Source organism: Artibeus jamaicensis, unplaced genomic scaffold (genome assembly GCF_021234435.1).
Source record: "Artibeus jamaicensis isolate MK-2021 breed Jamaican fruit bat unplaced genomic scaffold, CSHL_Jam_final scaffold_537, whole genome shotgun sequence".
Lineage (NCBI taxonomy): Eukaryota > Metazoa > Chordata > Mammalia > Chiroptera > Phyllostomidae > Artibeus > Artibeus jamaicensis.
This window is the reverse complement of record NW_026522047.1, coordinates 46,218,998-46,229,788: the sequence shown is the minus strand read 5'-3', so window position 1 is coordinate 46,229,788 and position 10,791 is coordinate 46,218,998. Positions and strand designations below refer to the sequence as shown.

Sequence of the window (10,791 nt, the reverse complement as noted above, 5' to 3'; positions counted from 1 at the left end):
GCAAACTGAACTGAGGGCAATTATAATAATCTGCTACTTCTTACTTTTAGCTTTTGTACTGATGTTGGAGGACAACATTCAAAATCATGCTTTTATTATCATGTATTTCAGATACTTGCACAAAAGTGAGCCCCTGAGGTTCACTTCCAGGTAGTCAGGATAGGATGCAAAGTGCATATTTGTGCAGGAAAAATGATAATCCTTATTCACATGATGGGGTAAGACTTTAACACCTGCGTGAGTGATCCTTTGATCATAATGACTGAAGACATTCCTAAGCATAAATGAGATAGATATTGTATGATATTTATATTGGTCACTCACTGTCCCTTTAGTGAATTTGGAAACATTGAGAAAAGGGGACACATTTTATTTAGAGCACTAGAAGGATTCCCATTTGAAGGGAGCATATTGAAAGGTTTCAAGAAGAAATAGAAAAATAATTCAGCACACAATACTCCATGTAATTCTTCACCCCCCACACATGGACATCATATTCCACACTTCACTGAATAAATGTGCAGCATGAAAAATATTTTGTATAATAATAAATTGTCTGGCACTTTTTGCTTCATTGTATGGATTGTCATCTGTTATGTATTCTATCAATCTATTTAATAAAATGTATATTTCTTAGTATACTATTCTTGGAAACATGGATTTGATGGTCAATTTTTGCCAGGGGCTATGTAGGCATGTGGTCACACAGCTGAATGACAGAATGAAGTATATAAACTCAGGAGACCAGCTATAAAACCTACCAGCATGTTCAAATCTACGTTAGCAAGAAGCATAGTAAACGTAGTGCTAAAGAAAATACTGATGACCATGTAAGTGAAAACTGTAGTTACAGATGTTCATCTACAACAAAATGATACACATGACCTCAGTATCTAAGTGTACTTTAGTCCAAAAGACTAGTATAATACATGACTACTCTTTCAGTAAAACAACAGAAATATTACTTGGAATGATATACATCATAAGAGAATGAATTATGCTAGTGTAATTTCTGTTAACCCATGAGACATATGAGAATATCTAATTACAAAGATTGTATTAATTGGCTTCAGAACTTCTTGCTCTGAAGCTTTGAACACTCAGGCGCCTCATACAGTTGGCCCTTAAGGCTACTTGCCAAAGAATCTTTTCAGGGCCCTCTTTATGTCCTTGTTCCTGAGACTGTAGATGAAGGGGTTCAGCATGGGTGTGACCACAGTGTACATCACTGAGGTGACTGCACTGGACTGTGAGCTGTGGGTACCAGCAGAGCCAAGATACACACCTAGGCTTGTACCATAAAACAAGGAGACAACTGAGAGGTGAGATGCACAGGTGGAAAATGCTTTATACTTCCCCTGAGCTGATGAGATTGCACATATGGAGGACACTATCTTAGAGTAAGAATATAGGATTCCAGCCAGGGGACCAGCACCCAGCAGCCCAGCTGAAAAGTTCATCACAATGTCATTAGGAAAAGTGTCAGAACAGGCAAGTTGGACCACCTCTTTGAGTTCACAGAAAAAGTGGTGAATTTCCAAGTCTGAGCAGAAGGACAGCTGCAACACCATTAAGCTTTCTAACAAGGAATTCAGAATACTAATGATCCAGGACACCAGAACCAGGAGCCCACAGAGGCGTGGGTTCATGATGACTGTGTAGTGCAGGGGATGACAGATGGCCACATACCTATCATAGGCCATGACAGTAAGGATTAAGTCATCCAACATTGCAAAGTGTATATAGAGATACATCTGGGTAATGCACCCTCCATAGGTGATAACTTTGCTTTGTGTCTGGATGTTCACCAACATCTTCGGGATTGTGGTGGAGGTGAAACAAATGTCTACTAAGGACAGGTTGGAGAGGAAGAAGTACATGGGCATGTGGAGGTGGGAGTCTGAGCTGATGGCCAGCATGATGAGAAGGTTTCCCAACACAGTAATCAGGTACATGGAGAGGAAGAGCCCAAATAGGACAGGCTGCAGTTCTGGTTCCTCTGATAGTCCCAGGAGATGAAATTCTGAAGTATGTGTACCATTGCCTGGTTCCATATGGTGCAGATGGCTACTAGAAAATAGGTAAAAATGAATAGCTTATTTGCCACTAGTAACAGAATAAATGCTGCATCTCTATTTTAGAATCCAAAATATCATTTCCATATTTGGTATAGGATCTGAGTCCCATTAAGGCCTGTCTACTGCCATTGCTCATTAGAACTCCCTTTTGTACCATAAATTCATTCTTCAAACACCAGATATATTTGCTTTTTTATTGAGTATATGGTTCATGCATTTCAGGAATATACTCATATATTGACTTTAGACCATGTTACAGGCACTGTTCAGATTACAAGGTGATGAAAAACAAAAGTCTCAACAAACTAATGATGGTCAAAGAATATAATCAAATAACAACAATAACATAACATATCTAATAGTGCAGATGCTATATAGAAAAATAAATCAGATTAAACAAAGAGACTGAACATAGGATGGTTCTTATTTTTTCATTTTTATTGCACTTTTCCTGTTACCATTTAACCTCTTGATATCCCATACTCTTCCACAATCACACACTGTTGTTCACATCCATGAGTCATTTTTATTTTGCTTCACCACACCCTAACCTCCCACTTAATAGCTGTCATCCTGTGGTTTAACTCTCCATATGTCTCTATTTTGCTTGTTAGATCACTTTGTTCATCAGATTCCAAATATAAGTGAAACCATATGGCATTTGCCTTTCTCTGACAGGCTTATTTCACTTACTGTGAAATTCTTCAGGGCTATCCATGCTGAGGGGGTTCTTTTTCATAGAGTTTAGCAGAGGCTTGCCAACAGGCAACCCTTTAACAGGCACCTCAAAGAAGACTAAGCAGGAGGCTAAGGAGGAAAAAGTGTTTGCCACGCAGAGGAACAGCCACTGCAAAGGCCCTGGGGAGGATGGTAGTTTTAGAAAACCAAGGCTCAGAATGAGCCAGTATAACACAAGAAGGACAGATGGTGTCAGATGATATTAAAAAGCAAGGTAGTCTGTGTGCTGCTGTTGAAACTTCAAGTCACAGAGAGTCCCTTGTGCACACTATAAAAATCTTGCACTTTATTAATCTTGTTGCAAAAGCATCCTGTGACCTGAAAAGAATTTCCTCCTTAGTCCCTTCTTTTGACAGAGTTCTGGTACTTGTATTATGAGTCACCTTGGAATGCTTAAATTCAGGTACCCCTGTACTGAGCACTGCTCTATGTTTATGAGCCATACATGGGCACACACACCATGGCCTCCTCATGTGTGTGGTTTTCATGTTTTTCCACTTACTATTCAGGCTATAACTAGCTACAACTCAGCTGTCCAAATAAAGTATCCTTTCCAATAAGAATTTAGACATACTACATCAATATTCCTAAGGTAAACCTCCCATAAACAAATGCACCTGGTTTTCCACATTGGAATGTCCATTTTATGCCCTGTATTTAAAAAAAAAAATGTAAGGGGAGAGAGAAGTATAAAATGGACATGAGGAAGAAAAATGATCTACTGATCATAAACTTAGGTTGTCCCTGAAAGATGATGAGGAAGAAATGTCTTTAGATTCTGGCAGCTTTCCAAGCCTAACTACACCCCCTTTAAAGTCCAGCAAAAATAATAAAGGAGAAAGTGTATATTTTTCCAAAACACAAAGGTAGTCATCAACAACATGATGTGGAAACACCTTGCAGATTGACTACTCCAAGTGAAAACTGAGCAACAAAATAAACTATATTTTACAAAGGGAAATCTTTTTAATATCAAGCAGTAGGACACTAGATTACTTGTGCCTATTCTATATTTGACCAGTGGGTTTTTATAAGGTTAAAATGCAGATAAGACAAACTCCTTCCTCCCTTTTCTCATGTGACCCCTTTGTTTCACTTTGACTTTGGGTTTGGATGTCATTTTTGTCAAATCAATAGGCAATGTCTCATTCTGGTTCTCATTTTCATCCAACATGCAAAGGCCTCCTCAGTATGTAACCAATAAAGCCTGCACAGGCCATGACAATCTATCCTTTTACACTGAGTAACTTTCTTCACATGATTTAAGCCTGATCACATTATCACACAAACATTTATTTCACCTACTCTGCCTTCACCATCACAATGCCAGATCTGAACAAGTAGGGCTTCACCTGCTCGCTTCACCTTTTTAGTTTCACAAATGTATGTGTATATATGTGCATTTACCCAGAAACCCATTGAAGTAAATGTGAAGTTATGAAATAAAAAAAAATGGCAGGGGGAATAAAACCTGGTTAAACAGAGTGATTTAGCACCTCTGTTACAGAAAACTGAATGGAGAAATGTGAGACTTCTGGCCAACATGGAGGCATAGGTAGACATACTGTGACTCCTTGCACAACCAAAAGAAGGACAACAACAAATTTAAGAACAAAAATCAACCAGAACTGACAGAAAATTGAACTGTATTGAAGTCCAACAACTAAGGATTGAAACAAGAAACATTCATCAGGACTGGTAGGAGGGATGGAGATGAGCAGCCAGGCAGAGAGGACTCCTGGTAAGGCAGTGGCAGGTTGAGCGAGTGGTCCCCAATTTGTGTGCAGATAAACTGGGAGGAACAACTGGGAAGTGACACAGAAGACACAACCTAGGGTTCCAGTGTGGGGATTAATGCCTCAAAACCTCTGAGAATAAAAACTTGTGAGGGTTGATGCAGCAAGAGAAACTTCCAGCCTTTCAGGAGAATTCATTGGAGAGACCCACAGGGTCCTAGAACATACACAATCCCACCCATCCAGGAATCAGCACCAGAAGGGCCCAATTTGCTTGTGAGTAGTGGCAAAAGTGACTGAAAGCCCACAGAGAGCTGACCAAGTGGCATTTTCCCTCTCTGACCCCTGCCCCACATTTAGTGCCACAATGCAGCAATGTGGGTTGCCCTACCCTGGTGATTACTCTGGCTCTTCCTTTACTATATAACATGCCAAGACAAAAAACAAAATGGGCCAAATGAAAGAACAGAGCAAAGCTCCAGAAAGATACATCTAAGCAATGAAGAGATAGCCAACCTATCAAGTGTACAGTTCAAAACACTGGTAATTAGGATGCTCACAAAATTGGTGGAGTATAGTCACAAAATGGAGGGAAGAAGTAAAGACTGCAAACTGAAATGAAGAAAAATGTACCGGGAACCAGCAGTGATGGAAAGGAAACCAGGACTCGAATCAAGGATTTGGAACAGAAGGAGGAAAGAAATATTCGACCGGAACAGTGAAGAAAGAAGAATTTTTTTTTAAATGAGAAGATGCTTAGGAACCCTCAGGACAACTTTAAATGTTCTAACACTCACATCACAGGGTTGTCAGAAGAAGAAGAGGAAGAGGAAGAAATTGACAACTTTTTTGAAAAAACAATGAAGAAAATTTCCCCAATCTGGCAAAGAAAATACACTTCCATGAAGGCTAGGAAGCTCAGAGAGTACCAAAGAAGTTGGACCCAAGGAAGCACACAGAAAGGTACATCAGAATTATATTACCCAAGATTAAAGATAAGGACAGAATTTTAAAAGTAGCAAGAGAAATGGACAGTTACCCACAAAGGAGTTTCCATAAGACTATCAGCTGATTTCTCAAAAGAAACCTTATAGGCAAGAAGGGGCTAGAAAGAAATATTCCAAGCCATGAAAGGCAAGGACCTACATACAAGATTATCCTATCTAGCAAGTTATCATTTAGAATGAAAGAGCAGATAAAGTGCTTCCCAGACAAGGTCAAGTTAAAGGATTTCATCAACACCAAGCCCATATCTTATGAAACGTTAAAGGGACCTACGTAAGAAAAAGAAGATCAAAACTATGAACAGTAAAATGACAACAAACTCACAACTATCAACAACTAAACCTAAAAAAAACAAAAATGGACTAAGCAAACAATTAGAATGAGAACAGAATTACAGGAACAAAGATCACATGAAGGGTTTTCACTGGGGAGGCGAAGGGGAGACGGGGAAAGGTACAGGGAATAAGCAGCATAAATGGTAGTTAGACAATAGACAGGGGGAGGTTAAGAATAATATAGGTTTGTGGAAGCAAAAGAACTTATATGTATGAGCCATGGAGATACACTAAGGTGGGTTTGGGGAATGCAGGAAGGATGGGTGTGCAGGGCAGAGTGGAATAAAAGAAGCAAAATGGAACAAGTGTCCCATTAATAGCATAATCGATAAAATATATTTTATTGATTAATAGCAAAAGCAATAATATATATTTTTAAATATTTTTGAAATAAATAAAATAAAAAACAGATGAGCCAGAAGAAAACCACAAAAGAAACACCTAAAGTGAAAAAGACTGCCTTTACTGAGTACATATAGAACAGTGGGAACCTGCATATACTCTTGGAGGAGTATGGATTGGTACAACTACTTGGGAAAGCTGTTGGGCAGCATTACTAAAGCCAAACATATACACATCATGTGATCCAGCAATTCCACTCCAGACATACATGCATATGAGCATGAAAAGATATGTCCAAGGATGTTGAACATATTGCTATTATTTGTAACAGTCCCAACTGGAAACAGCCTAGACATCTAACAATATTACAATAAATTTATACAATTCAGTAGTCTTCCCCTTATCTGCCATTTTGCTTTCTCTGGTTTCAGTTACCCATGATCAACCACGGTCTAAAAATATTAAACAAAACACTTTAGAAATAAACAATTACCAACTCATTGAAAAATTAAATAGAGCATCAAAAACTAATGAAAAAATACCAATGTGCATTCATTAATTACATTGGCAGAGGCACAGACACAGAAGGTAATGCCTGATGTTCCTAGACATGGTGGCAAAGCAGAGGCTCAGTTTTATTTGTTGGGTGAATCAGGAATTAGGCCTTACTATATAAGTACATTTAACACATAGTAAGGTTCTATTTCTATACATTTTTGAAATGTTGAATTGTTGAATAAAGCTGGAAAAATAAACATCCACCTGGAGGAAAATGAAGTTGATCCCCTACCTCTGTCGTGTTACATACAATCTGGGGCATTGCCTAATCACTGGAGGAGTAACCAGTCCTATTAGGTGAACAGATGAAAAACTATATATTAACATGGATAGGTGGGTGAAACCAGCCTAATCAAGTCAAGAGACTCAGTAGTAAAAACACAGGTATATTTAACAAATAAGAGGCAAAACATTTTTATGGCCAAAACATCCCTAAAGTCATTAAGAAATAATCATTTTTATTTATTTTCACTTTTATGTTCTTAATTTTATTGAATTTATTGGGGTGCCATTGGTTAATAACATTGTGTAGGTTTCAAATATACAACTCTCTAAAATATCACTTGTTTGTTGTACTGTTTGTTCAGTGCCCCAAGTCAGGTCTCCTTCTGTCAACATTTATCCCCCTTTTACCCTATTCTACATCCAACCACCACAATTTTAAAAAATCATTGAAAAGGCTGACAATAAAAAATAGTAAGCATATAGTAATGTTCAAATTATTAAAAAACTTCAAATATGAATCTTTGATCAAAATCAGAAAAACTTCAACAAACAACAAAAAAGTTCTTTCACACCTGTCAGCCTAGAGTAAAACTTAGAAAATTGTCACATTGACTGGGGTGCAGACTTTTAAACAGGTAGCAAAGGGGTGCTCTGTTTTTTCCTGGCAGAACTGTTAAGTGTTACAACATTCAGAGAATAGGCTGAAGGCTGCTAAACACACTACAAGGACCTTTGTCCCTACTGCAGATCTCCTCAGTCTCTGCAGGACTGACATCCTGGACAAGGTGTTTGTCTGAGAGGTGGTCTCTCCTGGCCATTGCAGGATGTTCAGAGCATCCCTGGACTTTACTGACACCTCTCATATGACAGCCAAAAATATGTAAAAACATTGCTTGGGGTGACCCCCAGGGGAATAGTATTGCCTCTGTAATACCCAGTAATACCCACAGGTATTACATAAAACATTTATATGTAACAATCTCAAAATATTATCTTATATTGTTATAATAACAATATATTGAAAAAATGTACCTTAGATTTCAGGTGTGAGTAGCACAGCCACACCACAGAGTATTATGTAGACATGGAAATAATGAATCAGCATCTTATATCCTTTTTGACTGGAGGGAAGAGCATAAGCATCATTGAGTACAAAGGAAGAGTGGAAATATAGAAAAAAACTGTACCACACATTAAAAGTATTTCTGATGGGCCAGGATGCTTTTTATGCATTTGTACAAAAGCCCATGAGTGTGTACATGTGCGTAATATAGGAAGAGAAGATTTTTTAAAAACCTAAGACTTCATGGAATAAAGATTACCAGCAGGAATGTAATTAGGTTAAGTATACTGATTACAAACTGTTGTAGGAAAATAATTAAGAGAGAATCAAATTAATTTATATTAAGAGAGAAAATAATAATAACAACAATATCAATATGGGCCACTGATACCCAATTAAATCTCTGAAGACATGGAAATAAAAGAATGTGATAGAAGAGCTTTTAAAATCAGGGAGAAAGCAGTATCTAAGTTATAATTTCTTTTTATATAGAGATATATGGATTCAAGTTATCTTATGGAAGGTACAGATAATCTTTAGTCAAATCTTTATAAAGAGTGCCTTCCAGAGGAGGGTAGATTATGCCAATTTTGCAATAGAGCTAACCACAGAAGGCCAAAGGAGCAATAAAGAACGATGGAAATGTGACCATGTTGGCAATATGTGTGTAGGGTGATTTATTAGTGCTAAGTACACAGAAGAACATTCACTCTCATTGTTGGTTTATAGAAAAGATTCACAAGTGAAGAATATAAAAGTAACAGCTCTATTATTTCCACTAAGAAAAATAAAACATAAAAAGGCAATGGAGAGAATACAATGTGACTAAGTGTTAGATTTGAGCCCACGAAATTAACAAATACTCTCTACATATATGTACATAAAAGTACTCAATGACAACAACAAAATGATGGGAAAAAAAACTCTCCAAATCCTTCTTTAGAAGAATGCAATAAGAAACAGGGATCAAAGCATGCTGATTCCACTCTGCAAATGTCAGGAATTTACCAACAATTTATAATAGAGGAAACAAATAAATAACTAATCCACAAATGTATTCAGATCACAGCTAATGAAGTAATGGCAAAGTTAAGCTATTTAACACACCTATTTTCACTTATCAAATACATTATTTTTCATGCTAACCGAACCAGAGTGAAAGAAGATACTGTGGAATGTAGGTCTCATGACCACTGTTACAAGGTAATATTCCTCTGTTTCATCAATATGAGAAGTCTTGAGTGTGCCTCATTATAAAAATAAAGAAAAACCTGCCCTCATTTAACTGGACAACTCTCCATACCTAGTACTCTATTTTCCTACTCCCTTTAGTTGCAAAACTCCTTTTACATGTTCTACTTTCAGTTGAAATACTTTGTGCCTCCCATTGCCACCACAATTAAGCTTCCATTAGTGAGTTGTGAGCAATGATCCATGTGTTGCTGAATTCAGTGTTCACCGCTCTTTTTACCATCACAAAAAAATAATGAACTAGTTAATCAAGCAAGCAAACAACCATAGGCTGCTGGCTGTCAAAAGACCTCAAGTGAACATGCTTGGCTATGGCTCTCTCTAACCCTTTCCTGAAGCACCTGTTGTACCCTTGGCCTCACCTGATCAAGAGCTTTGAGAGGATGAACTCCCTTTGAAGAAAGTCCAGCCTCCTGGAAGGATGACAATGGAGGCTGAAGCTCTCTGCTTAGACAAGACAGCAGGAAGGAGGTAAGCATTGGTCTACACAAACTTAAGGTTCCAAAAGCAACAACCAGTTCCCATCCAGCCCAAGATCACACATACTGAGAAACTGGAGATGAGGTGCTATTTATAGCACCCTATGTCTGCTCATTAGGTACATTTCCATCTTGTTATTCCAACCTCTAATTGCATGATTTCCCTGTGGATCTAGACAGAAGGGGCAATTTTCCTGGTGATTCTGTGTTCTCAAAAGACCAGTTAGAAATTCAGCGAATCCTATTTTTACTAGTTCTTCCTCATAAAGTCTGTGAGTTCCAAAAGCTTAACCTCCCAGCACTTTATCCAAACCCTCATTTAAAATTTCCTGAAATATAGGACTGAGGATCCAGCCTGGATTAGAAAACTCAAATCCCTAAATATTTAATTGTGGTAGTGGCTTGGCACCTCATGAGCACAGAAAGTTGCTATTTTTTTCAACAAGGGGGAGAACTAAGTTCTTTTGACTAAACCTTGAATGATTTCGAAAAAAGAAGGTGCAAAGAAAATTTTTGATGCAAAAATGTTGTAACATATTTGATAACATAAATAATATTTTACCAATGTAAATGTAAAGCTACATTCAGACTATAAGACACACACCAGTGTTTCTCCCAAACTTGGGGGGGTGCATCTTATAATCTGAAAAATATGGTACCTCCTTTTCTTTCATTGCTTTCAAGATTCTGTCTTTGTCTTTGACTTTGACTTTTGGCATTTTAATTAAGACATGTCTTGATACGATCCTCTTTGTGCCCATCTTATTTGGGATTCTCTGTGCTTCCTGGACTTGTATGTCTATTTCCGTCACCAAATTAGGAATGTTTTCTTTCATTGTTTTTTCAAATAAGCTTTCAATATCCTGTTCTTTCTCTTCTTTGTCAGGAACCCTTATGATTCAACTGCTGGTAGCTTTGAAGTTGTCCCAGAGGCTACTTAGCCTATCCTTGTTATGGAGGATTCTTGTTTTTTTTTTACCT

General features: G+C 37.7%; 1 pseudogene; it reads right to left on the bottom strand.

The window, feature by feature from the left end:
- Positions 1-1,130: 1,130 nt before the first annotated feature.
- On the bottom strand, positions 1,131-9,856 carry LOC119038853 (olfactory receptor 7A17-like; annotated as a pseudogene).
- Between the last annotated feature and the right edge of the window lie 935 nt (positions 9,857-10,791).